Raw genomic sequence first — 27,805 nt, forward strand, 5'->3', positions numbered from 1 at the left:
TGTACTAGCATCACCTGCAAACTAGCTCTTTTCCTGGTGAGATGAGCTACTGCAGCTACAGAATGCAGAAAAGTCCTCTCTGGTGTCTCCTTAAAAAGAAAACCTTTCCCAGAAATCCCTGGGCAGATCTTTCTTTACTTATTGGCCAGAGCTGGATCATATGACCCCTCGTGAGCCAATCACTGGAAAGGGAAACAAGATTTTGATACCTGGCTTACGTAATAAGTTATATTTTCTTGAGGTGGGAATGGGGTCAACTTTCCTTAAAGCACAAGATTGCATGGAGGAAGGGTGGGTAACCTAACACATTGGGGTTCTGTTAGAAAAATGGAAGGGGGAAAATGGACATTGGATAGGCAAGCATAGGATGTTCATTTCTTTAAATGTGCATTAGAAACAAACCTTTAAAAAAAAAAAACTTAGCCTTAAGCAACAAGAGCTATGAAAACATGGGTTCAGTGTGCTAATTTTAGTTTGTTTTCTAATACACATTTAAAGAAATGAACATGCAGTAGCTTATGTTTTCATAGCTCTTGTTGCTTAGGTTGAGGCTAAGTTTTAAGTCTACTGAAATACACAATTAAACATGAGTTACTATAATCTTAAATCGCACAATAACTAAACTTTGAGCAGTTAGGCATGTTGGCCATTGTTTATGTTATACTCTTTGCTCAGAAACTCCTGTTTATTCTTCAAAGCCCAAATCAAATGTCCCTTCTCTGATCTCTCATTGTTTTTATGCCCAAAAAGGATTGGTTTCTTCCAGAGCACTTTCTTTTTTTTATACCTCTTCTAATAACGGCCAGGTTGTGATATTTGCATATCCACTCCTGACTGGGAACACCCTGTTTGTCATTCAGCCATTCATGAAACACTTGGTTGAGCAGCATTTATACGGCTTATGGAGAATACATCTACATCACTTCTAGCCCTGGCAACTAAGGCGTGATGCATAGGAAGTACTCGTGGTATGTTTGTTGTGCAAATGAAGGAAGACTGGATCAATCAAATAATTTCTTCAGTTGCCAGTAACTATCCATGCAAACTTAGCAAAGGGGAAAAACACATTTTGAACAACTGGCACTTTAGCAATTTCTTATTCAATTCAAAACAAAACCAATCAATCTCATAAAATCTCTGAGGATTGCAGACAAAAATGTCCCTGGAGTAGGACTGGATTAACACATGGATAATTGGAGGTAAGCCCTTTTGCCTCCAACCACAAGCTCATTACTAATTTACGTCACTTTAGGAATATGAGTCAATTTCCTTCTTGTAAGAGAATCCAAGAAAAGCTAAAGACGTACTCTTCTCACTGTGTAAACATAATTTTATTTCTAATTAACTTGAATAAAACTTTAAAAATTAAAATTTGATGACTTTCCTACCTTATTTGGAACACTTCAATGAAACCTCCTTCTTTCAGGGTAAGGGCAGAAACTGGCCTTCACAGATATAGTAATTTGACTGGAAACTTTTCTTTTTCTTTTCTTTTTTATTTTTCATTATACTTTAAGTTCTAGGGTACATGTGCACAATGTGCAGGTTTGTTACATAGGTATACATGTGCCATGGTGGTTTGCTGCACCCATCAACTCATCATTTACATTAGGTATTTCTCCTAATGCTATCCCTCCCCCGGCCCCCCACCCCCGACAGGCCCTGGTGTGTGATGTTCCCTGCCCTGTGTCCAAGTGTTCTCATTGTTCAACTCCCACCTATGAGTGAGAACATGCGGTGTTTGGTTTTCTGTCCTTGTGATAGTTTACTTAGAATGATGGTTTCCAGCTTCATCCATGCCCCTGCAAAGGACATGAACTCCTCTTTTTCATGGCTACATAGTATTCCATGATGTCTATATCCCACATTTTCTTAATCCAGTCTATCATTGATGGACATTTGGGTTGGTTCCAAGTCTTTGCTATTGTGAATAGTGCCGTAATAAACATACATGTGCATGTGTCTTTATAGTAGCATGATTTATAATCCTTTATATACCCAGTAATGGGATTGCTGTGACCTGAAACTTTTCTTTGCATCTTGCTTCTCACTGTCCTCCCCACTCTCTTTTCTGCAGCCATACTGGTTGCTTGCTGTGTATCAAACATGAAGCTGCTTCTTCCTCAGGACTTTGCACATGCTTTCCCTCTGCTCCAGATACTCTCCTATTAATCCCTGAGGTCTCAGGTTCAGTGTGACTTTCCCTGGGAAGGCGTCCTAGTCTCTCAAGCTAGATGAGGCTCCCATATCACATATTCTCATGGCTGTATATTCTTTTTCTTCAAGAGAGTAACCAAACTTTTAATGAAATTGATCCTTTGTGTAAGCATGTGTTTGATTTCTGCTTTCCTGGTAAGAAAGTAAGTTCTGTGAGGTTAGGGAACTATGCATTGCTAACTGCTGAATCTGCAGTGCTTAGGACAGGGTCTGGAACATAGTAGGTCTTCAATAAAGATTGGTTGAATAAACCAATAAATGAGCCTGTCCAAGAGCAGTAAGGTCACAGCCTGGATCCGTTAATATTCCCCCAGGACAACACAGAATCCCAAAGCCATTTTCTCTTGACAACAACAACTCATTTCTGCATTCACTCAGCAAATATTTATTGAGCACCTGCTGTGTGCCAGGATCTTACAGTCAGTAGGGGTAGAGCCATAAACTAAATGACCAAGTTTCTGGTCTCCTGGAGCTTACATTGTGGTGGGGAGATGGAAATGAACATATAGGTAAATAAATACAGAACAAAATAGCCCGTAACAACACACACTACGGAGGAAGCACCAGGATTTTATTTGAAAATTATTTTTTGTGTGTGTGATGGTAGTATCCTTTTCCAAAAATTGATTTTCTTTGTTACGAAAATAACAGCCACCATAAATTTACCAAGTATCTGGGCTTAGCTCACCTCAAAATGACTCTTCGCTTCAGCCAATCAGGGGGACTCTGTTTACACGAAGATCTCTTTCCTGAGTGAAAAACAGACAACAAATAATATATTTCAGGGTTAATTTAACTTTCCAAATTACAAATTCATCTGAAGCGCCATCCACTGCCAGGCAATAACTCACTGTGCTGCCAGATTTTAAGTACTGTAGTGACGGGTTGGTGTTAAACTCCTTACACACACTTCTTAAAAGATGGCTACCCTGGGGTTTATATCAAGCCTACATAATCATATACTGAAGGTCGGCTTATTTATTTCCATGTTTCTGAAGTACTATTAATCATTTTTCTAAGATGGTCAATGTGTTACATAATTAATAAAACACAAGAGCTTAGGAAAAAAAGCCCACAGAGAGAGATTTGGGCATACATTGAGAAATAGTGTCACTTTTTGGTACCAATGGAAATCCCAGCTTTCCGAAGATCAAGTCTTAACTGTAGGAATATGAAACCATATTGTCTTTTTCCTTTCAGCTTTCTCCTTCCTTTCCACGTTTGGCGAACCTAGATGCTGGTCAATGCTAATGTTTTACAGAGAAAGAAAGTGTGTGGAGGGAGGGGTGAGAAGCAGTAAATAAAATCATTAATTCATTTTCTCACCTTTTTGCCTCTGGTGATTGCCGTCCCTATGGGTGATAGCTTGTCTGTGGTTTTGACCCAATTCTTAACACCTTTCTTATGATACTCTGCCAATTAATCTAATGGTTCATTTATTGCAAACATCTGAAATCATTACACTGTTATTGGGCACAGAAGCATCAAACCTTGAGAAGCTGTAACTGCTTAACCAGCAAATGGGCTCATTGCAAAGGAATGTCAATGTTTATAGTAGATGTAACCCAAACTCGGGTGTTCATTGACACATTGTTCCATTTGTATACAACCACCCTGGCATCTATCTGTTCAAGAGAGCATGATTTATCCAGTGCTATATCCTGCAACTGACAGGCCAAAGATTAGCGCTTAACCCAGATGAAAGTGGAGGCTGTGTATTCCTAAAACAAATATTTAGTGTCTGCCAAGCTCTGCTTAATATTAATTCATGATAGAGAGCAGTTAATTTAAGCTTAGTTCATGCCAAAATCTATTTGGGTTTTGTAAATCATTTTTCAGGATTACTTTGTAGAAAATCAGACAAAAAAGAGATTTCCCTAAAATTACAAAACTGCAGATCTGGTCAGGGCTTTCAGAAAATATCTAGTCCAAAGTTCTAAATGAGCAGCCCACAAATGTGAAGTCTTCCAGGAGACAGGAGTTTCTCAAATAGCACAGTTTTTTAAATAATTGTTTTTAATTGTTTTCAACATCCGAATTTCTGACTTTTCTTACAAATCTAGCAATACTGGGTCCAAGGTCCAGCAAGGCAAGAGCCAGGTGGAACTGAGGAGAGGATGTCCCTATAGAAAGAAAGAATATACACTCTCCATTTGGCCATAGCCCCCACCTCTCCCTAGTATTTACTTGTGTCCACTTAGACCTGCCCACTGCTCATCTGACAGACGGGGAAACTGATGTCTGGAAAGGAAGAAGGGCTATTCAAGGACATGTGTTCCACTAGAGTCAGAGCTGGGATAAGAACCCAATTCTTCTGACTCTACCATATTTATTTATTTATTTATTTATTTAGCATCACTCAATTTCACATTGATATGCACATGGTTTTAGTAGGAAAAATTTTAATCCAGTGTTTAGGGAGTTTCAAAGGGCATAGGGCATGCCTGGGTCATTAGTATTATGATTGATCACTCTTCATTATAGTATGTGCACGTTATTGCTTCTATAAGAACTAAGTAAGAGTGGTTTTACAAAACTTCAAAAATGCATTAAGACCTTCCCATCTATATGCACCTCTAATCTGCATGGGTAGTGACTTTCTTCTGTTGTTTACTGACACCCTTACCTAACCCCTGTAATCATAAGTACAGCTACCACTGACTGGACACCTCCTATGTTCCAAGCTTGCCTAAACACTTTTCTCCTAAGTACCCAAAGCAGTCCTCAAAGATCAGTTGATTGTTCTCATGTTATAGATGAAGAATTTAAGGCTCAGAAGGACTAGGCTAGCCCAGAGTTACGCAGCTAGTTAATGACAGCTTGAATTTGAACCTGGATATGTTGGCTTCAAGTCCTTCGTCCTGCTACTGTACACCACGCTGGCTGGCTTCTGCTGAGTTAAGCTTTTGCCCTATTGACATATTTAAAAATGTTGTTTGTACATCATACATGGCTCGGTGTAAGGAGGCAAAGAAATACGGAAGAGACATGCAGTTGAGAACGGGTTAAATTTTCTGATAGCATGTTTTAAAAATGAATTCTTTGCACTTTTAAAATGTGTGTGGAAGCATATTTCTCAGTGTGCAACAAAAACATTTAGGCTCCCCTGTCATTTTGGTGAATTTTGTTTGCATGCTGTCTTCATGGAATACTGATGTTAATTTTTGGTTAAGTTTAATCGTATGAAGCATAAAGCAATTTGATAGAATAAGTAACCTTTCATTAAAGTTCAATACAGTACTTAAGGAAAATGGGACTGTGTGCATTAATTGATAGTTGACAGCTATTATTTCCATGAAAACCTTTTATAGTAAAATTTCTATTTGATAGATTGGAATTTATAAAATTTGCATTTCACTAAGCTGGATTCAACTGGAAGTACTGGGGATGTTTTTCTTCTTCAAACAATATTCCATCTTTACAGTTTTATTAAACATTTATTAATGGATGGAATCTTAATTTAAAGAGTATGGCACAGATTTCATTTAATAACTCAGGCTTAGTAGTGCATGAACATAAGCGTTTGCCCTGTATTTGACTTTGATAAAACATGACTATTTATGAATATATTTATCCATGGAGACTTAATTAGTACAGTTGGGTTTGGGGCAAATTGCTTAATAAAAGAATTTTATTTCATTTTATCTGTTTTTATTTTTAACTCACAATAAATCACATAAATATCACTGGGAATTTTTCTTCCAGTTGGCAGGTTAGAAGAAAGTGATATTATTTCAGATTTGTCATATTTGACTGACATTACAAAAATGTGAAATGGAATTCAAATTCTAATTCTATTCAGATCCTGCTTCATCCTACTCCTTTACAAATACTTCTTTATGAAATGCTTGAGTGACCACTAAGATTTCGTCTGGCATCTACATCCAAGATTTTAACAAATGAGCTGATGTTAACATGAAAGCTATTTTCTCCGATCAATTCTAATCAAAATATTAGCAAGGTTCTCCACGGTATTTTTTATAAAACACTCATGTAGAAGTTGTTCTTGCCATTTAAGAGATGGAAAGTTTAGGGCCAAGAATGGCCCTAAACTAATTTAAGAATGTATCAAGGTCTGAATCCAGGGACTGAGGTCTTTTTCCAAATGTAGCCACCAGATTAAAAGGCTTCCCATCACGCTGCCTCCTCTACCTGGAAAGCTTCCTCTTCTTCCAGGTAGACCTGGCTCCATCACACTTTTTAGGATTCAGGTGATATCCTCAGACACAACACCCCAAGTCCTCCTCTCTATCTAAATGATGTCTCCTGTCACCCCTGTATCTTTTCATTCTTGCAGAGGATGGATCACAGGTTATGGTTGTCTAGCTATCTGAGTACTTTTTGATCACATCTCTCTCCAATTAGACTTTCCATCTCCATAAGGGCAAGGATCTTATCTAATTTGCTCACTCTGCCGCACAGTTAGTGCGTGGCATAAAGTATGAACAGGTTTTCAGTACATTGTTCAACGAATGAGTGAATGGAGACTAAAACTCAGAGCTCAAAATGAATTTCTGCCACCACAAGTAAATCTGCTGGGAGACCAAAGGCTCCTAGTTTGTATGATAAGGCACAGTTTATTCCTGTCTTCCAAAAATTGAAAGAGAGAAATTTTAGCCAGGTAGTTATGTGGTCCACTTTATGATGATACAAATAAAAAACTTGGTGTCTCTTTTCAGAAGTCTCATTTATTTTCCTGAGAGCCACTGATGTGATAACAGCCACGGATCCAAACCTATGGAGCCTAAAGGAGGCTGTTTTTAATCACTTCAGCGAAGAAACTTTGTTTATTGTCCCCCTCGGTGGCACTGCTACCCCAAAAGTAACTCAACAGGAATTACCGTGAAACTTATGAGACATCGTGGAGGATATAGTAGTATCTTTTAACAATGTCGTTTATTCCACAGGACAACTCGGTACTATATGGCGTCAATGTGGTAAAGCCTCCTAGGGAAGTGAGCAACCATGCAGTTCCTATGAAAACTTCTACGTGTTCAGATTTAAGGGCAAAGTCACTGAAGAGCAATTCAGTTCCCATGAGCCATAAATTCCTATCTTTTCAGGGAGTTTCTCTCTTCTTCTACTCCCTTTGAGTAAAATAGTTATTGGGTTCTTTTGATATTTTCTCGGAAGTCAGGATTACTAATATAAGGAGATAGCATCTCACTTTATGAGCTGGAAAAACAAGAACTTACTGAGACGGACCAAAAAGAAATCTACTTTGAGTTCATGCAGTTCTTATAGATGCAACCTTGTCATTAGGCTAGGGACCAACAAACATTTTCGGAAAAGGGCCAGATAGTAAATATTTTAGGCTCTGCAGGCCATACAGTCTCTGCCACAACCGCTCAACTCTGCTCTTGTAGCATTAAAGCAGCAGCATTAAAGACAATGCATAAATGAATGCACATAACTGTTCTAATAAAGCTTTATTTACAAAAGCAAATGGTTAGCCCATAAGCCAGACAATGCATAAATGAATGTACATACGTGTTTTAACAAAGCTTTATTCACAAAAACAAGTGGCTAGCCCACAAGCCAGAGTTTGCCAATGGCTGATCTAGGCTAAATTTTGGATAAAGCCTGATTTTCTAGTAGGAGCTTACAGGAGCTCATATCTGAGACTTGAACTCCCCCCAAAAATCCTCCCTTTCACTGCTTCAACCCAACTGATGGATGCCTAAAATCACCCCTTAAGGGTTTTAACTATTTTTGTTAATATATGTTAATAGGTATACATCTATGAAGGAAAAAAGCACTGTGTAGTCAAATATATTTTGGATGCTGGATCAACAACTTTAAGTATATTTATTTATTAAAGAATTTTTAGGGCCTTTAATATGTTAATATATCTTGAAAATAGGGGAAGATTAAACATAAGCATTTCCTAAATGTATTTGACTCCAAAATCCTTTTGTGAGGGCATTTTGCAGGACACACCAAACATTTTGCAGGCATTTTCCACCAAACACATCTTTGGAAATCCTTTTTTAATATAAGGATGTCACTGTGAAGGAGTAATAAATGATGACAGTTATCATATATTGAGTGCTTACCACATATGATTCCATATACATGATGTCATTGAATCCTTGCAACCACCCTATGAATTATGTCCCCTTTATAATTAGGAATATTGAAATGTAAATAGATTAAGAAATTTACTTTTGGTTATATAACTGGTAAGTGACAGAGTCAGCTTTCAAATGTATGTGTCTGTAACTTCAAAACTCAAGGTCTTAGATTCTATTAAATCTTAGAGTCATTCACATTTTAGTCTGAAATAAAGATTTCCTAAAACCAGGTAATTTTACACTAAGAAGGGTAATGAGAGATATAATACAATCCACTTATATGGAAATGAATACATTACTCAAAAAGGAAAAGTAAACCTCAGAAAGAGATCAGGACTGACCCAAGGACACTTAGTCCTCAAGCTGTAGGACAAAAGAATCAAAGAATATTACATTAATTTTAGTATAATTCCCTTTCCAAAGAAGGCTTTGCTGAGATGTGCTCAATGGAGGAACAAAAAAGGTCATATCAGTCAGGACCATTTCAGTTATAAAAGGCAGACAACCCTACTGATACTGACTTAAGCAAAACAGAATTTATTGACTCATGTAACTAAAAAGTGCAAATGAATCTTGCTTCAGGGATCTGTTAATTCAGGAGTTAAACTATTTCACCCAGACTTGACTCTTTCTTTCTCTGTGCTCTCAGCCATGATTTCTTCCTCAAATTTCATGTGATGGTAAGAAAACTGTCAGCAGCCACATGGTAATATCCTCACAATTCAAATGCAGTAGGAAAATAAACTTCTTTCAACTCTTCTTTCAAAAATTGGGACAAATGTTCTGGGTCATTACTGAACAAAATTGTGGTCAGAGGAATAATAGACAACTAGGGTTCAAATCATGAGATAACCCTCTATATTGCCAATCACAACCTAGCTAAGAAGCCAAAATCAGTTGAATAAAAATTAGAAAAAAAGTTTTAACTTCTCCAAGAATAATATCGAGGGTAAGTTGGGTGTGTTAATACCTACCTTGAAGAATTGTTGTAAGGATTACACAAGAAGCAAAGTATGCAAAGTGTCTACCATGCCACCTGACATATGGTAGGTTCTCAATCAGTATTAGTTTTTTTTTTATGCCTTACCTACCATCAGAGCTTGAATACTAATAGAATTATCTTGCTATCCAACTCAATTCCCACCAAAATGTTCCCAAGATGCTGCCCCTCATGTCTCTAGGGATTAGGGGATCCGATACAGATAGAGACATTTTACACAACAAGAAGATCACAACAATGGGTTTGAACTGGCAACAAAATTATTCCCAAAGTTACAGTGTTTTCTTTCTTCATAGGACACTTTCTACACAATGGTGAAGCCTTTTGTAATGTCAAGGTTACAACGGCTTATAAGAAAGCCGGGCGCGGTGGCTCAAGCCTGTAATCCCAGCACTTTGGGAGGCCGAGACGGGCGGATCACGAGGTCAGGAGATCGAGACCATCCTGGCTAACACGGTGAAACCCCGTCTCTACTAAAAAATACAAAAAAAAAAACTAGCCGGGCGAGGTGGCGGGCGCCTGTAGTCCCAGCTACTTGGGAGGCTGAGGCAGGAGAATGGCGTGAACCCGGGAGGCGGAGCTTGCAGTGAGCTGAGATCCGGCCACTGCACTCCAGCCTGGGCGACAGAGAGACTCCGTCTCAAAAAAAAAAAAAAAAAAAAAGAAACCAGAAACCAGACACTGAAGTGAAAGATCAAGCAAACTTCTACAAAAAGCTAACAGAATTACTCAGGAAGTGAAGGGAGAAGGAATGGATCCTGGAGGTGTGAGAACTCAGAACTGCCATTCTTCTATTTTTCTCCTACTTTTCTTTAACAGAAATTTTTTCTATTATTCTGTTCTAAAGAACTCAACCAAATTATTGAGTGATCCAATTAAAACCACAGCATCACTTAGCAGCTGTTAGTACTTAACACTTGTCTGGTTGATACTTCTAAATGTGACTGAGGGATTATATCATATTGACTGTTATTATCATTACTCCTTACTGCTAGTGGAACACCTACTTCCTGAAGCAAGAAAACACTTTCTCTACTTTAAAAAGTTCACCAAAACCTACAAAATAAATTTTTTGAAAACAGCAAGAGAAAAAACACGTTACATAGAGGAACAAAGATGAGGTTAACTACTAACTTCCCATCAGAAACAATGGAGGTCAGAAGACATTGAAATGACATGTTCAAAGTGCTGACGGGTTGAGGGGACTGGCGGGGGGAAATCTGTTAACCAAGAATTCTATACCAGAAAAACTAGCTCCCCATTCCTTGGGTGCGGGCTCTGCATAGTGACTTATTTCCAAAGAGTATGAAATAGGGACAAAAGAAGACATTTACAGTGGAAAAACCTGACAAACATTACCTCAGCTAGGTGAGCAGGGTCAACATCATGTGGAGGAATCATGATTTAAGTTATAAATTCTGTTGATATCATATACCTTTGATATAATACGAAAATAATACTTTATCACTGTCATCTTCTTCCCAGTAACAATCACCCCAGTCTTATCATGAGAAAAACATCAGACAACTCCTAATATAGGGGCATCCTACAAAATACCTGACCAGTACTCCTCAAAACTTTTAAGTCATCAGGTCAGGCACGGTGGCTCATGCCTGTAATCCCAGCACTTTGGGAGGCCAAGGCAGGTGAATCATTTGAGGCCAGGAGTGCTAGACCAGCCTGGTCAACATGGTGAAACCCTGTCTCTACAAAACATACAAAAATTACCTGGGCACAGTGGCAGGCACCTGTAATCCCAGCTACTCAGGAGGCTGACGCATGAGAATCACTTGAACCCAGGAGGCAGAGGTCGCAGTGATCTGAGATCACATCAGTGCACTCTAGCCTGGGTGACAGAATGAGACTCTGTCCAAAAAAAAAAAAAAAAACCACACAAAACTTCCAAGTCATCAAAATAGGAAAGCCTCAGAAACTGGTGCAGCCAAGAGGAGTCTGGTAGACCTAGTGACTCCTAGGCTAGCACATGATGTAATATACCATCCTGGATGGGATCTTGGAACAGAAAAAAAGGGCATTAGGTAAAAACTAATGTTCTGAATAAACTGCAGACTTAGTTAATAATAATATATCAATATTCATTTACTAATTGTAACAATTATACCATACTAACATACAATGTTAATAAAGAGAGGAAACTAGCTACAGGGTATATGAGAACTCTATATTATCATCTCAATTTTTCTGTAAATCTAAAACCATTCTAAAAGACACAGTCTATTTTGTTAAAGTCTCAATAAATTTAAAATAACTGTAATCATGCAAAATATGCCCTCTGATCATAGTAGAGTTAAATTACAAATTAATAATAACAGTACAACATATCAAAATTTGTGAGATTCTGCTAAAACAGAATTTAGAGGGGAATTTACAGCCATCCATGCTTACCTTCAAAAAGAAGAAAGGTCTAAGATCAATTATCTAAAATGTCATCATAAGTGGTGAGAACAAGAAGAAAAAAAAACCAAACCCTAAGAAAGTAAATAACAAACTATGAAAGAAAACTACTCGAAAATTATACAGCTTTCAAAGGACTTCTATCCAGAATATATAAACAATACCTTGATAATAAGGCAAACAAACCAACAAAAAAGTAGGTGAAACATTTTAAGAGACCCTTTGCAAAAGTAAATATATACGTATACTTATGCATACCTTGTTTTATCATGCTTTATTTTATTGTACTTTGCAGATACTGCAATTTTACAAATTAAAGGTTTGTGGCAACCCCGCACCCTTGGAGCAAATCTGTCAGCACCATTTTTCCAACAGTACATGCTCACCTTGTGTCTCTGTGTCGCATTTTGGTAATGCTTGCAATATTTCAAACTTTTTATTATTATTATTTCTATTAAGATGCTCTGTGATCAGTGATCTTGATGTTACTATTGTAATTGTTTTGGGTTGCCACAAACCATGTCCATATAAGAATGCAAACTTAATAAATAAATGTGTGTTCTAACCAGCTCACCAACAGGCCATTCCCGCATCTTTCTCCCTCTCTTCGGGCCTCCCTACTTCTTGAGACACAACATGACATTAAGCCAATGAATCACCCACAATGGTCTCTAAGTGTTCAAATGAAAGTAAGAGTTACATGTCTCTCACTTTAAATCAAAAGCTAGAAATGATGATGCTCAGTGAGGAAGGCATGTCAAAAGCCAAGATAGGCTGAAAGCTTGACCTCTTGTGCAAAACAGCCAAATTGTGAATCCAAAGGAAAAGTTCTTGAAGGAAATTAAAAGTGCTACTCCAATGAACACACAAATAAAAAGCAGCACAGCCTTATTGCTGATATGAAGAAAGTTTTCGTTCTTTGAATAGAAGATCCAATGAGCCACCACGTTCCCTTAAGCTGCAGCCTAATCCAAATCAAGAACCTCTAACTCTCTTCAATTCTAGGAAGGCTGAGAGAGGTGAAGCTGCAGAAGAAAAGTTGGAAGCAAAGGTTGGTTGATGAGGTTTAAAGAAAGAAATTGTCTCTATAACATACAAGTGCAAGATGAAGTAGCAAGTGCTGATGTAGAAACTGTAACTGATTATCCAGAAAATATTGCTAAGTTAATTGATGAAGGTACTTACACTAAACAACAGATTTTCAATGAGAACAAAACAGCCTTATAGTGAAAGAAGATGCCATAGAGGACTTTCATAGCTTGAGAGGAGAACTCAATGCCTGACTTCAAAGTTTCAAAAGCACAGGCTGGCTCTCTTGTTAGGAGTAATCCAGCTGATGACTTGAAGTTAAAGCCGATGCTCATTTACCACAGTGAAAATCATAGAGTCCTTAAGAATTATGCTAAATCTACTCTGTCTATGATCTATAAATGGACAAAGCCTGAATGACAAGTCCATCTGCTTACAACATGGTTTACTGAATATTTTAAGCCCACTATTGAGACCTACTGCTCAGGAAAAAAAAAATTCTTTTCAAAATATTACTGCTCATTGACAATGCATCTGATCACCCAAGCGCTCTAATGAAGATGTACAAGGAAAGTAATGTTGTTTTCATGGCTAACACAACACCCATTCTGTAGCCCATGGATTAATTTTGACTTTCAAGTCTTATTATTTAAGAAATACATTTTGGAAGGCTATGGTTGCTACAGTGATTTCCCTGAAGGACCTGGACAAAGTAAATTGAAAAGGTGAAAATCAGAAAAGTTTATTTCGACCTTCATGGATGACTTTTAGGGGTTCAAGACCTCAGTGGGGGAAATAATTGCAGATGCGGTAGCAAGAGCAAGAGAATTAGATTAGAACTGGAGCCTGAAGATGAGACTGAATTGCTGCAATCTCATGGTCAAATTTGAATGGATGAAGAGTTGCTCCTTATGGATGAACAAAGAAAGTGGTTTCTTAAGATGGAATCTGCTCCTGGTGAAAATACTGTGAAATGTTGAAATGGCAATAAAAGAATTTAGAATATTATGTAAACTCAGTTTATAAAGCAGCAGCATAGCTTGAGAGGATCAAGTCCAATTTTGAAAGAAGTTCTACTGTGGGTAAAATGCTATCAAATAGCATTGCATGCTACAAAGAATCCTGTCATGAAAGGAAGAGTCAATTGATGCAGCAAAATTCACTGTTATCCAATCAGTCAACAATCATCAATATCAAGGCAAAACCCTTCATCGGCAAAAAGGTTACTATTCACTGAAGGCTCATATGATCACTAGCATTTTTAGCAATAAAGTATTTTAATTAAGTTATTTACATTCCTTTTTTAGACATAATGCTATTGCACATTTATTCGACTACAGTATGGTGTAAACATAACCTTTATAGGCACTAAGAAACCAAAAAATTTGTGTGACTTGCTTTATTGCAATATCCACTTTATTGAAGTTGTCTGGAACTAAACTAACTATATCTCCAAAGTATGCCTGTGTACAAATGGCCAACAAACACATTAACAATTTTAATAAAATTGGAGATAAGTGAAATGTAAATTTAAAAAAACAAGAGCTACTCTTACAAAGCCAGCAAATAGGTAAAATTTTAAAATAGCCAAAAATAGCAAGTGTTGGTGAGGATGGAGGGCACCTGGAGCCCTCATACACAGTTGGCATAAATTTAAAATAATACAGTCACTTCGGGAAACATATTGGCAGTTTCCTAAAAAGCTAAAAATATATACACTTATAATATAATCAAGTAATTCCATTCTAAGGAGAAATGAAAATATATGGCTATATTATTTATTACAGTCAAAAAATTAAAACACTCAAATAGACATCAACTGGTGAATAGATTTTAAAAAGATGGTAGTCTCTTATCAAATGTAACATCACTCAGTAATAAAAAGGAATGAACTATTCATTGATTTATGCACCTTTTTTGGAAAAAAATATCTTGGCTCAGAGAATTCAAATTAAAATAAATGTTGACAGAAAGATAAGAAATATTATTGAAAATAAGCACTCACTGCAGCCACTTTTGCTTTCAAGAGCTGTAACACAATTCATCCTAAGAAATGTTCAAATCCTTTTTTTTTTAACCTTGGAAACCACCTGATAGAGTTCTTTGAGTGTGAAAACTGAGGTCTTTAGGTCATAGTAGGGAAGTCAAGATTGAAACACTGGAAGGGCTAAATACTTTTACATAAAGGGAAAAGAGGACTTTGATGGCTCTTTGATGGCAACTCTAGAGGCTATGAGATGAGGAGTCTGAAGAAGAAAAGAAACAACATGATTTAAAGGGAAGGGAAATGGAAAAGGAAGTGCAGGCACATGCTAGGAGTTTACAGAGTAGGAGTTCAGAGACAGTACAGACAGTAGGAAATTCTATGTGGCAGGAAAGGATTTTTAGAAAACACAAAATAACCAGCAAACATATGAAAAAATTCTCAACATCACTACTCATCAGAGAAATGCAAATTAAAGCCACAATGAAATACCGTCTCAGACCAGTCTAAATGGCTATTGTTAAAAAGTCCACAAACAACAGATGCTGGTGAGGCTGTGCAGAAAAGGAAATGCTTGTACACTGCTGATGGGAATGTAAATTAGTTCAGCCACTGTGGAAAGTACTTTGGAGATTTTTTCAAAGAACTGAAAACAGTACTTCCATTCAACCCATTACTGGGTGTATACCCAAAGGACTATAGATTGTTCCCCCATACAGACACATGCTTGTGTATGTTCATCGTAGCACTATTAACAACAGCAAACACAATAACTCAATCTAAATACTCATCAATAGTAGACTGGATAAAGAAAATGTGGTACATATACACCATGGAATACTATGCAGCCATTAAAAAGAAACAAATCATGTCCTTTGCAGCAACATGGACGCAGCTGGAGGTCATTAATAAGCGAATTAATGTGGGATTAGAAAACATGTTCTCACTTATAAGTGGGAGCTAAACATTGGGTACTCAAGGATATAAAGATGGTAACAATAGATGCTGGGAATTACTAGAGGGCAGAGGGATAATGGGTTGAAAAACTAACTGTTGAAAAACTATGCTTACTAACTGGGTGATGGAATCAATGGTACTCCAAACCTCACCATCAGGTAATGTAGCCATGTAACAAACCTGTACATGTACCCTCTGAATCTAAAATGAAAACTGACATTCTAAAAAAACTGTCTAGGATCAGTGATGATATATGGAAGTGCTTTCATTCACTAAGTATTAATTGAGCTCCTACTATGTGTCATGTTCTATTCTAGGCACCAAGGATAGAATAGCTGGTTAATAAAACATCAAATTACCCAAGGATACTCTCAACAATGTAAGGTTATTTTCTGCCCTGAGTTATCATTGCTATCATTGCTCTTCACTCCATCCCAAACAGGCAACAAAATTATACTACAAACAACAGCATTATTTTAATAGTTCATTCGGGAAATAAAGGACAATAGATGTTGTCCAATATGAGTTAAAACGAGACCAGCAACATTGGATGACAGTCACAGGAAGGAAGAGTAATGGCCCAAAACAGATGATCTCAGACAGCAAACTGTAGCAAAGGCTGACTCAGAAAGCCTCAGAGATATCAAGGAGATCTTCCTTGACCTCCCACAATATGAGGTATGACAATGCGGTAGCATTTGGGGCTATTCACCAATGTTGCAGATCCCCTCCTTTCAGGAAAATGCTGAAATCGTGCATTCCCACTTCCTCCAAGTTCAGCATGGACAGAAGATGTGCTTCAGCCAATGTAATGTGAGCAAAAGTAAGATATGTTACTTCTATGGTGAAACCTATGGAAGAAAATGAATAAACCACCATGTTCTTTTGTTGCCTTGCCATAGCAACAAACCGCCATCCAGGGAGTAAGGACTCTATCCACCAGCTTCCCTCAATGAGGATATTTAAAGAGTCCACCAGCTAACTTGAAATAGACATAGAGCATGAGCAAGAAATCAACCTTTGCTGTTTATGAGTCAGGACAACATGGCGGTCATTTAGTACCATAGCACAAGCTAGCTTATCCTAGCTGATACAGATGGATTCAGCTAGTCTCTGTGGATATTGTAGGAAAGCTGAAGGACCAAGGGATATCTGAAATTTTTAAAGATCTTTTTAAATAACAGAGTACTCTGAAGGAACCAGGAAGACTATGTGCTTTCAGGTGCCAGATTGGAATAGATGGGAAGATAAAAGCAGTAAATTCAGCCCTAAGGATTCTGGAAGGTAAGGCAAGCATCATGACAGGTCTACTTGTCTTTTTCTGACAGGAAGAAGTATACACCTTTGTGCAGAGACAATACTTTTTATCCCCCTAGAACTAAATTCAAGCTGGATTTGTCCTCTGGGGATTTGTTTAAAGGCTGAGGAACAGAGTGAACAACATCTTTGCCACGAAATCACAGACACACTATAAAACCGGACAGTCCTTTCAGTGACCCTGTCCAGAAGGAAAAGGCAAAACTTAAAATAGTGCAGCAGTAAAGGCATTTTTCTGTGAAAACTTGAGACAACACGGACCTACCATGTTACTTTCAGATGACCTAGGTCAGAGTTACCCAGACACTCATTTGTAAAACATTTTCACATTTTCTCATGGCCACTTGCTCTCTGTTTGTTAGCTACTTACTATTTTTGTTAAATTGATTCCCATGTGTGGACATCATTCCATTTATTTTAAAAGAAAAAAATGATTTGAGTAGTATGAATTGAAGAACAGTGTCATCCACCATAAATAGATATAAATGTACAATACATATTATCATAAATACACATGAAAATAAGACAAGGTTATTCCATTTTATCAGGATATCGTAGCCTGCCAAAGTTTATACGCCTGAGGTGTGCCTGTTGTTCAAAGGGGGATTACAAAATGATAGCACCAACCTGAGTCATTCTCCTTCGCTAACAGATGAAAGAGAATGATAAAGTAATTTTCATACTAAACAATTCAATGTGCTACTACTCAAATCATCTCAAGCACTCTCTGTGGTATGTATCCTACATTTGGGGAATAAGGATTGGAGTGGCCATGGATGTAAATTCATCTCTCAGGTCACAGACAATGGGGAGAATGATGGACCGACAAACCCAAAGGCTGCACTCTGAAACCCATCATGGTGTTCCCAAAGAGGCCACGCTGCACACAGACAAGCTGCTCCCACCAGTGCCGAGGGCAACAGGACGTGAAAGCGGACCCATTCCTCAAAGGCATGGGGCTTCTCTGCCTGGCAACTATTGTTCATCAACTTTGACAAATCTCAGAGCAGCCGTGCAGTCTAAGAGGCTTCCACTTGACTGACCTTCCTTCCTTCCTCCCTTCCTTCCTTCCTTCCTTCCTTTTCTCCCTCCCTCCCTCTCTCCTTCCCTCCCTTCCTCCTTCCCTCCCTCCTTCCCTTCCCCCTTCCTTCCTTCCTCCCTTCCTTCCTTTCCTTCCTTCCTCCCTTCCTTCCTTTCCTTCCTTCCTCCCTCTCTCCTTCCCTCCCTGCCTCCCTCCCTCCTTCCCTTTCCTTTTCCTTCCTTCCTCCCTCCCTCCTTCCCTCCTTCCCTTCCTCCCTCCCTCCTTCTCTTTCCTTTCCCTTCCTTCCTTCCTTCCTCCCTCCCTCCTTCCCTTTCCTTTCCCTTCCTTCCTTCCTTCCTCCCTCCCTCTCTCCTTCCCTCCTTCCCTCACTCCCTTCCCTCCCTCCTTCCCTCACTCCCTTCCCTCCTTTCTCCCTTCCTTCTTTCCCTCCTTTACAAGAATCACAACTACTCCACAGTCTGATGGCTCACCCAGCTTCTCTCTCAGATTCCTCTCCATTTTCCTTTGTAAGCATTTCTCCCAATCCGCCTTGTGTATGCCTAGCCCTGCTTTCGCATCTGCTCCTCAGAGAACCCAGACTCACATATTGACATTACCTAATGCATGTTGTGGAGACTAAATGAACAGGCAGGAAGAAGTCCCACTAAATTGTTTTGTCCAAATATCAGATGTCTCAAATAAGCATTAGATAGAGTAAATCTCAGTCTAATCTTCCCCAAAGCTTACATAGTGCAGATAGTCTATATTGTTGATTAAAGTAAAAGCCACAGGATCTGTGTACTAAGATTAAGAAAGGCAAAGCTGATGTTTTTGTAGTAGAATTTTAAGAGCTGCATTTATTTCCTTCCCCCAAATATTAGGCAGATATCTACTTATCTGTAAAAACCCAACTCAAGCATTACCTGCTCTGAGAACTCTTCCCTGATCTGACCAGCCAGCATTGGTCTTGTCTCTGTGTCCCCACAATATCCCATTAGCATATGCCTTCCAGAAAGCACTTACCACATTGCACTGTAATGAGAGTACAGTCATATCTTATGAGGTCAGGTTGAAAAGTCAGAGCCTGGAGCAAACATTGTGTAGGGGAAAAATATATTTTAAAATCTCTTTAGAAAGTCCCATGGTGCAGATGGACAGACTGTTTCTCAATGAGTCCATCACAACTAGTTTTCCTTCCTGTGTTGGAAAAATCACTATGCCATTAGTTAAGCACATTATAAAGTAGTTGGTTTGTATTTCAGGACCACATTGCATGAAAAACACAACGATGGTGGATGTTTAAATGCGAGGATGACACTCAGCCACTCAACACGAGAAGATGTTCTATGAGAGTTATAGGCAACCTGAGGTTCACTGAGAAAATTCCAACTTCCTTTCCCCTCTCACGCTCCAGCTGGGGTCTGCATTTATTGAACAGAATGGCAGTGTTGGCCACTTAAATAACTCTTTCTCTCACTTTTTTTTTTTTTTTTTTTTTTTTTTGAGACGGAGTCTTGCTCTGTCACCCGGGCTGGAGTGCAGAGGCCGGATCTCAGCTCACTGCAAGCTCCGCCTCCCGGGTTTACGCCATTCTCCTGCCTCAGCCTCCCGAGTAGCGGGGACTACAGGCGCCCGCCACCTCGCCCGGCTAGTTTTTTGTGTTTTTAGTAGAGACGGGGTTTCACTGTGTTAGCCAGGATGGTCTCGATCTCCTGACCTCGTGATCCGCCCGTCTCGGCCTCCCAAAGTGCTGGGATTACAGGCTTGAGCCACCGCGCCCGGCCTCTTTCTCTCACTTTTTAAAACCTTGCATATAGTTACATTCTCAAAAGTTAAACTCGGTATTTACTGTAACTTCTGTCTCCTTCAGTAGAGTCTACTTGACTGAAAGCTTCTAATACTTCACAGTGTCTGTACACAGCTAGTATTAAAAATATGAGTGAAGGCTGGGCACAGTAGCTCATGCCTGTAATCCCAGCACTTTGGGAGGCCAAGGTGGGTGGATCACTTGAGGCCAGGAGTTCGAGACCAGCCTGGCCAACATGGTGAAACCCCATCTCTACTGAAAATACAAAAATTGGCTGAACGTGGTGGTTCACAACTGTAATCCCAGCTACTCAGGAGGCTGAGGCAAGAGAATCACTTGAACATGGGAGGCAGAGGTTGCAGTGAGTCGAGATTGTGCCACGGCCCTCAAGCCTGGATGACAGAGCGAGACTCTGTCTCAAAAAAATAAATAAATAAATAAAAATAAAATATATAGAGATATATATGTATGTATATATGTGTGTATATATGTACATATGTGTATATATGTATATATATGAGTGAAGAAGTGAGGGAGAAGAGAGGGAAAGAGGGATAGAGGCAAAAAAATGGACCCCAAACAAGTTCATTCCTGGAAGGTGTCTTGGGTTGAATTTCCTGAGGAGCAGAACCCAAGACAAGGATTTGAATGAAAGGTAATCCCAGGAATCATATTGAAAGGAGTAAAGAAGGGAGACAGGGGACAAAGGATGGAACACTTCCCTAACGGGCGCATAGACAGGAGCAAGTGACTGCTGTTGGCAGCTGGGATTGAATCCTACAGAGGACTCTGGGGGCAGTACAGAGCAAAGCCTCCTATATACGGGCAAGTAAGCTGAAATATTTATCTACCAACCCCACTCACACACAAAGGCCAATATTCTTATGGCAAGAGAAAGCCCAGCTGCTGACAGTCATAGCTTTATAGTAAGAAGCCATAGGCATGTTATCAGAAGTGTGAGATTGGGGGAATGTGGGTAGAACACAGATATCCACTGCCACAGAAGGAAGGGTAGAGAATCTGAATATATTGGGATTCTGATTGTTTTCTTCATAAAATAATCTTTTTTTAAACGATTATAGTTTAACAGTGAGCCTAAACTGTCACCTATGTCTTCTTCATGAGCCACCTCTTATAATCTTTGGTTTTAAAGCCATTTTTGAAATTTAAAAAATCTATTTGTAACATACGAATTTCACCCATATTTTAGATACATAAATATACATACTAAATAAAAAATCTATATAATGCTTAATATATAATGTCTATATAATGTTTTACATATTTCCGGCAACTAGTTGCACAGGATTGTTGACCATTAGGATCATATTTACAGTTAAATGTGTATACTAACCAGAATTTTTTATTAGTTAAAGCAAATTAAGATTTTGCAGTCTTGAAAAGAATGCTCCCTCATTATCCACTAAAAAGTTATTATGATGAAATATTTGTTAAACTAAAGGTAAAAATTAAAGATCACAAGATCATGAGGAAGCAGCCTTTACTTTAAATTTTCACATACATGCCAACACTTCACTGTTATAAATAGAGAAGCTAGCAGATAAGTTATATAACTCTGATTCAATGCCCTGGATTTGGGCAGTCTATTCTGAAATTGTAAAAACCAAAACGGAGATTCTTTTTCTACAACCAATGGAAAATGAATGTAGACATTTATGACTATATTACATTTTTGCCCATGAGTATTTCTAGCTGGCTCATGGTCCTAAGCCCCAAATAAATATTTTACCTACAAGATATTATGTAGATTGTTCATTGGAATACTACTTCCTCTCATTAAAATCCCAGTTGATGAGGGTCCAATGTGTTGCAAGGTTCAAAAAGGTACACTTTCCTCTAAGCAAAGGCTGTGCGTAAATCCCAGATCTCTATTCGGCTGCTGGGAAGGGAATGGTGAGCTCACTGTCTCTGATCTGTGCCTCGACCTTCGGCCACCCTCTGTGACTCATTCCTTCATTCTCTGCCCTTGAGCTTCAGACCCCTGCCCTGAACTCTCACCACTGCCATATGGACCCCTCCTTAAATAAATAATACCTATTTTTTTAAAATCCCAGAAGCTTTTGTTATTGTAAGGAATCTTACAGTGCTTTTCGTGGTAAAGTGTAGAATAGGCTCTGTTGTGACCACTCCACAGAAACAGGATAGACTTGACCCAAAACGTGGTTCAGAGGTCAAGACTCATGACACCACACACAGACGAAGAAGGTGCATACAAGCTTTGTGACTCACATAATGAGGCTTTCTGGGGAGAGCAGAGGAGACTCAAGCAGATCCAAAATTTCTTCATAGAGCAGGGAAAGAACACTGATTTGGGGCATTGATGGTGGTTAAGGGGTGGGCCCACATTAGGGTTCCCGTGATGCTTGGTTGAAACTTCCCACCGGCACCAAAGAAGGGATGTCTGGGATTTCTTATCAGTTTTCCCAGATGTGGAACAGACAGGGAGGAAGGATGAACAAGGCCTAAAACCTGTCCATAAACATCAAACAAGAGTCTGACTCTTATTTTAATGTCTGCATTTTATTAGATAATTAGGTTAACGATTTGGCCTTCAAAACCAAGGCCAAAATAATTGTGCAGAATTAAAATATATTCAAGAATCCAGTCACAATTTAACTAGATCAGGCTTCAACACAGAGATGATTTTGTTCCTTCAAATAACCTTCAGTTAGGAAGATCACATTCCTCCAATATGTGGAAAGGCAATAAATACTCTTTCTTCTCTCAGTCACTGAGAAATGCATTTTTTTCTTTGTGTTCATTTATTTACTTATTTAGAGACAGAGTCTTGCTGTATCACCCAGGCTGGACTGCAGTGGCTCCATCACGGCTCACTGCAGTCTCAACTTCCTGGGCTCAAGTGATCCTCCTACCTCAGCCTCCCAAGTAGCTTGGACTACAGGTGCATACCACCATGCCAGCTATTTTTAATTTTCATAGAAACAGGTCTTGCCATGTTGCCCTGACTGGTCTGGAACTGCTGGGCTCAAGCAATCCTTCCACCGTGGCCTCCCAAAGTGCTGGGATTCCAGGCATGTGCCTCTTGTCCAGCCAACATTTTCTCCCTTAATGAGCCTAAAGTATTAGCAGGCATAGGGAACATCCTCTGAACAGCAGGGCACTTCCAAGGTGAGCCATGGGGATATGGGCAAGGCAGCAACTACCTACCTTTTCATTTGTAGGAGTTCTTTTGAGAAATCTCTATTCAGATCTTTTTTGCTGTTTTTCTTCCCTTCTTTCCTTGGTTTCCCCTTTCCATGACACTTCTTTAGACACCTTTACTCATCCTTAAAATCCTAATGCTCATCTCTGTAGAAGCCAAGAAAAAAGGACATCCCCAGGAGCTTAAAATAAGTGCTGTGATTTGGACATCAGTCATGTGTCTCCTTCCTCTTGGCCAAAGACTGTTCACTAAATAATTGCCAGTTTCATGGATTTGGAATCAACAGGCCTGGCAATTTCACCAGACAGCTGTCCCCTCAGCCAAGTCAAGTGCAAGGAATATTCTGGAAGTGGAGACACGTCTTTTTTTATCTTTGTTTTTAAATTTTTTATTTCCTTAGGTTTTGGGGGAACAGGTGATATTTGGTTACATGAGTAAGTTCTTTAATGGTGATTTGTGAGATTTTTGGTGCACCCATCTCCCGAACAGTATACACTGAACTCAATTTGTATTCTTTTATCCCTCACCCCCTTCCCACCCTTTCCCCCTGAGTCCCCAAAGTCCATTGTGTCATTCTTATGTCTTTGCATCCTCATAGCTTAGCTCCCACTTATGAGTGAGAAGATAAGATGTTTGGTTTTCCATTTCTGAGTTACTTCACTTAGAATAATAGTCTCCAATGCCATCCAGGTTGCTGCGAATGCCATTAATTCATTTCTTTTTATGGCTGAGTAGTACTGCATCATGTGTTTTTTATATATAGATATAGCCATAGATATATATCTCACAGTTTCTTTATCCACTCATTGATTGATGGGCATTTGTGTTGATTCCAGGAAGTGGAGGCGTGTCTTGAGCAGTATACTTAGGATTTGGGGGACCCTCATATGCTTTCCTACAGACCCTTTCCATTTTGTCGGGACCTGATCTTCCTCACCCATGTGTCCCTGTCTCACTTGTAGAGTCAGACTCTTTATTACAGCTACCCCATTACATTCAAAACTCATATACTGATATAATCATCATCATATATAATAAAACTTACGGTTATTAGGCTATCTGCTACACACCAGGTATGGCACCAACTATTTACATGCATCATTTCATTGAATTCTCACCACAATCCTGAGAGTATCTTCGTTTGGGTTCTCCCCAAAGGAGAAATTTGAAGGATTTGAAAAAAACTATGTATTTGGGAATGTAGGGCAGGAACTTAGTGAAGGATTGGGAAATTGACTCAGGATGGGAGGAAAGCCAGTAGAGGGAGATGTAACAAACTAGCTACCCCTGGGAATGTCTGGAACTCAATTCAACTGAGGACCTTCTGGGAGACTGAGCAGAGCATAGAATTGTTCCCTGGGTGGTGGTGGGAGGGGGGCAGGATGGAGTGGGGATGGCAAGGAGGCTGGGATGTTTATCTACCAGCTCCTGTTCTTATCATTTGCAGGTCACTCCTGGAGGTTTCACCCCCAGCACTGCCAACTTGCCCATGTGCAGGTTGAGCTGCCTCTTACAGTCAGAGAAAGCCTTCAAGGAGGGAGACATTGGTGCTTGAAGTAAGAAGCTGTTAGCAGGTGTATGGAATTGTGTCCTCTGATCAGCAGGGCACCCCCAAGGGCAGTCATGGAGATATGGGCAAGGTGACTACCTGCCTGCAGATAGGAGCTCCTATTGTTCCCTTTTTATAGAAAAGAACATGAAAGCTCAGAGAGAGTAAATAATGTTTTCAGTGATCACACATAAAATTAAAGAGCTAGGACTAAAACCCAGGCCACTTGACTCCTGAGTTGCATTCTCTTTGTTTAATTTTTAACTTTTGTGGGTACATAGTAGGTGTGTATACTTACGGAGTGCATGAGATATTTTAATACAGGCGTAGAATGCGTGATAAACACATCAGGGTAAATGGGGTATTCATTACCTCAAGCATTTATTGTTTCTTTATGTTACAAATAATCCCACTATACTCTTTTAGTTATTTTTAAGTGTACAATAAATTATTATTGACTGTAGTCCCCCTGCTGTGCTATCAAATACTAGATTTTATTCATTCTATTTAACTATATTTTTTTTACCCATTAACTACCCCACTTCCCCCACCTCCCACCCTTCCCAGTCTCTGGTAACTATTATTCTATTCTCTGTCTCATTAGTTCAATTCTTTGAACTTTTTTATTTCCCACAAATAAGTGAAAACGTGCTAAGTTTGTCTTTCTCTGCCTGGCTTATTTCACTTAACATAATGACCTCTAGTTTCATCTATGTTGTTGCAATTGACAGGATTTCATTATTTTTTATGGATGAATAGTATACCATTGTGTACATGTACCACATTTTCTTTATCCATTCATCCGTTGATGGACATGTTGGGTGCTTCCAAAGCTTAGCTATTGTGAATAGTGGTGCAATAAACATGAGAGTGTGGATATGCATCTCTTCAATATACTGATTTCTTTATTTTTGGGTATATACCTAGCAGTGGACTTGCAGAATCATATGGTAGTTCTAGTTTTAGTTTTCTGAGGAACCTCCATACTGTTCTCCATCGTGGTTGTACTAATTTACATTCCCACCAACTGTGTGTCAGTGTTCCCTCTCCTCTACATCCTTGCCAGCATTTGTTATTGCCTGTCTTTTGGATAAAAGCCATTTTTACTGGGGTGAGATGATATCTCATTGTCGTTTTAATTTTCATTTCTCTGATGATCAAGGATATTGGGCACCTTTTCATATACCTGTTTGTCATCTGTATGACTTCTTTTGAGAAATCTCTATTCAGACCGTTTACTCATTTTTAAATCAGGTTGTTGGATTTTTTCCAACAGAGTTGTTTGAGCTATTTATGTATTCTGGTTATTAATCCCTTGTCAGATGGGTAGTTTGCAAATATTTTCTTCCATTCTGTGGGTTGCCTATTCACTTCGTTGATTATTTCCTTTGCTGTTCAGAAGCTTTTTAACTCGATGTCATCTCATTTGTCCATTTTTGCTTTGGTTGCCTGTGCTTGTGGGGTATTACTCAAGAAATCTTTGCCCAGTCCAACGGCCTGGAGAGTTTCCTCAATGTTTTCTTTAAGTAGTTTCATAGTTTGAGGTTTTAGATTTAAGTCTGTAATTCATTTTGTTGGGTTTTTATGTATGGCAAGAGATAGGGGTATAGTTTCATTCTTCTACATATGGATATCAAGTTTTCACAGCACCACTTATTGTAGAGACTGTCCTCACCCCAGTGTATATACTTGGCACCTCTGTCAAAAATGAGTTCACTGCAGACACATGGATTTATTTCTGGGTTTTCTCTTCTGTTCCATTGGTCTATGTGTCTTTTTTTATGTCAGTACCATGCTGTTTTTGTTACTATAGCTCCATAGGATAACTGGAAGTCAGGTAATGTGATTACTTCAGTTTTGTTCTTTTTTCTCAGGATATATTTGATTATTCAGGGTCTTTTGTAGTTCCCTATAAATTTTAGGATTTTTTTTTTCTATTTCTGCGAAAAAGGTCATTGGTATTTTGTTAGAGATTGCATTTAATCTGTAGATTGCTTTGGGCAGTATGGACATTTTAACAATATTGATTCTTCCAATGCATGAAAACATGGAGTATATTTCCACTTTTTTGTTGTCCTCTTTAATATCTTTCATCAATGTTTTATACTTTTTATTGTTGAGACCTTTCACTTTTTTGTTTAAGTTTATTCCTATGTATTTTATTTTATTTGTGGCTCTTGTAAATGAGATTGCTTTCTCAATTTCTTTTTCAAATTGTTTGCTGTTGGCATATAGAAATACTACTGACTTTTATGTTGATTTTGTATACTGCAACTTTACTGGATTTGTTCATCTATTCTAATCATTTTTGGGTGGAGTCTTTAGGTTTTTCAAAATATAAGATTATATCATCTGGAAACAAGGATTATTTAACTTCTTTTAGTTTTTAGTCGATTAAAATGATCATACGGTTTTTGCCCTTCATCCTGTTGACAGGGTGAATCAAATTAATTGATTTGCATATATTGAGCCATCCTTGCATCCCTGGATTAATCCCACTTGGTCATAACAAATGATTTATTTATTTATTTATTTATTTATTTATTTATTTATTTATTTTTATGCTGTGTTGAATTCTTTTTGCTAGTATTTTATTGTGGGTTTTTGCATCAGTGTTCATCAGGGATACTGGCCTATAGTTTTCTTTTTCTGATGTGTCTTTTATTTTTGGTAGGAAGATAATATTGACCTTGTAGAATGAGTTGGAAGTATTCTCTCCTCTATTTTTTGAAATTCTTTGAGTAGAATTGGTATTAGTTCTTTAAATGTTTAGTAAAATTCAACAGTGAAGCCATCAGGTCCTGGACTTATCTTTGCTAGGAGACTTCTTATCATGCCTTCGATCTCATTACTTGTTATTGCTCTGTTCAGATTTTGAATTTCTTTATGTTTTAATCTTCATAGGTTGTACGTTTCTAAGAATCTATCCATTTCTTCTAGGTTTTCCAATTTACTGGCATATAGTTGCTCATAGGACCTCTAATAATCCTTTGAATTTCTGTGTTATCAGTGGTAATTTCTCCTTTTTCACCTCTGATTTTACTTATTTCAGTCTCCTCTCTTTTTTCTTAGGCAAACAGTGTGTCGATTTTGTTTATCTTTTCAAAAAAAAATCAACCACTGCTTTCATTGTTCTTTTGTATTTTTTAGTTTCAATTTCATTAATTTCTGCTCCAATGTTTATTATTTATTTTCTTCTATTAATTTTAAGTTTGGTTAGCTCTAGCTTCTCTAGTTCTTTGAGATGTATC

General features: G+C 38.4%; 1 long non-coding RNA gene across 1 annotated transcript in view; it reads right to left on the bottom strand.

Annotated features, from left to right (window-relative positions):
- The window catches only part of LOC140710242 (uncharacterized), a 255,863-nt gene that overhangs the window by 63,150 nt on the left and 164,908 nt on the right, over nt 1-27,805 (bottom strand). Inside the window, exon 2 of the long non-coding RNA XR_012091193.1 lies at nt 2,906-2,966. This is a non-coding gene — a long non-coding RNA (uncharacterized lncRNA). The remainder of the gene's footprint in view (nt 1-2,905; nt 2,967-27,805) is intronic.

Source organism: Chlorocebus sabaeus, chromosome 2 (genome assembly GCF_047675955.1).
Source record: "Chlorocebus sabaeus isolate Y175 chromosome 2, mChlSab1.0.hap1, whole genome shotgun sequence".
NCBI classification, from domain to species: domain Eukaryota; kingdom Metazoa; phylum Chordata; class Mammalia; order Primates; family Cercopithecidae; genus Chlorocebus; species Chlorocebus sabaeus.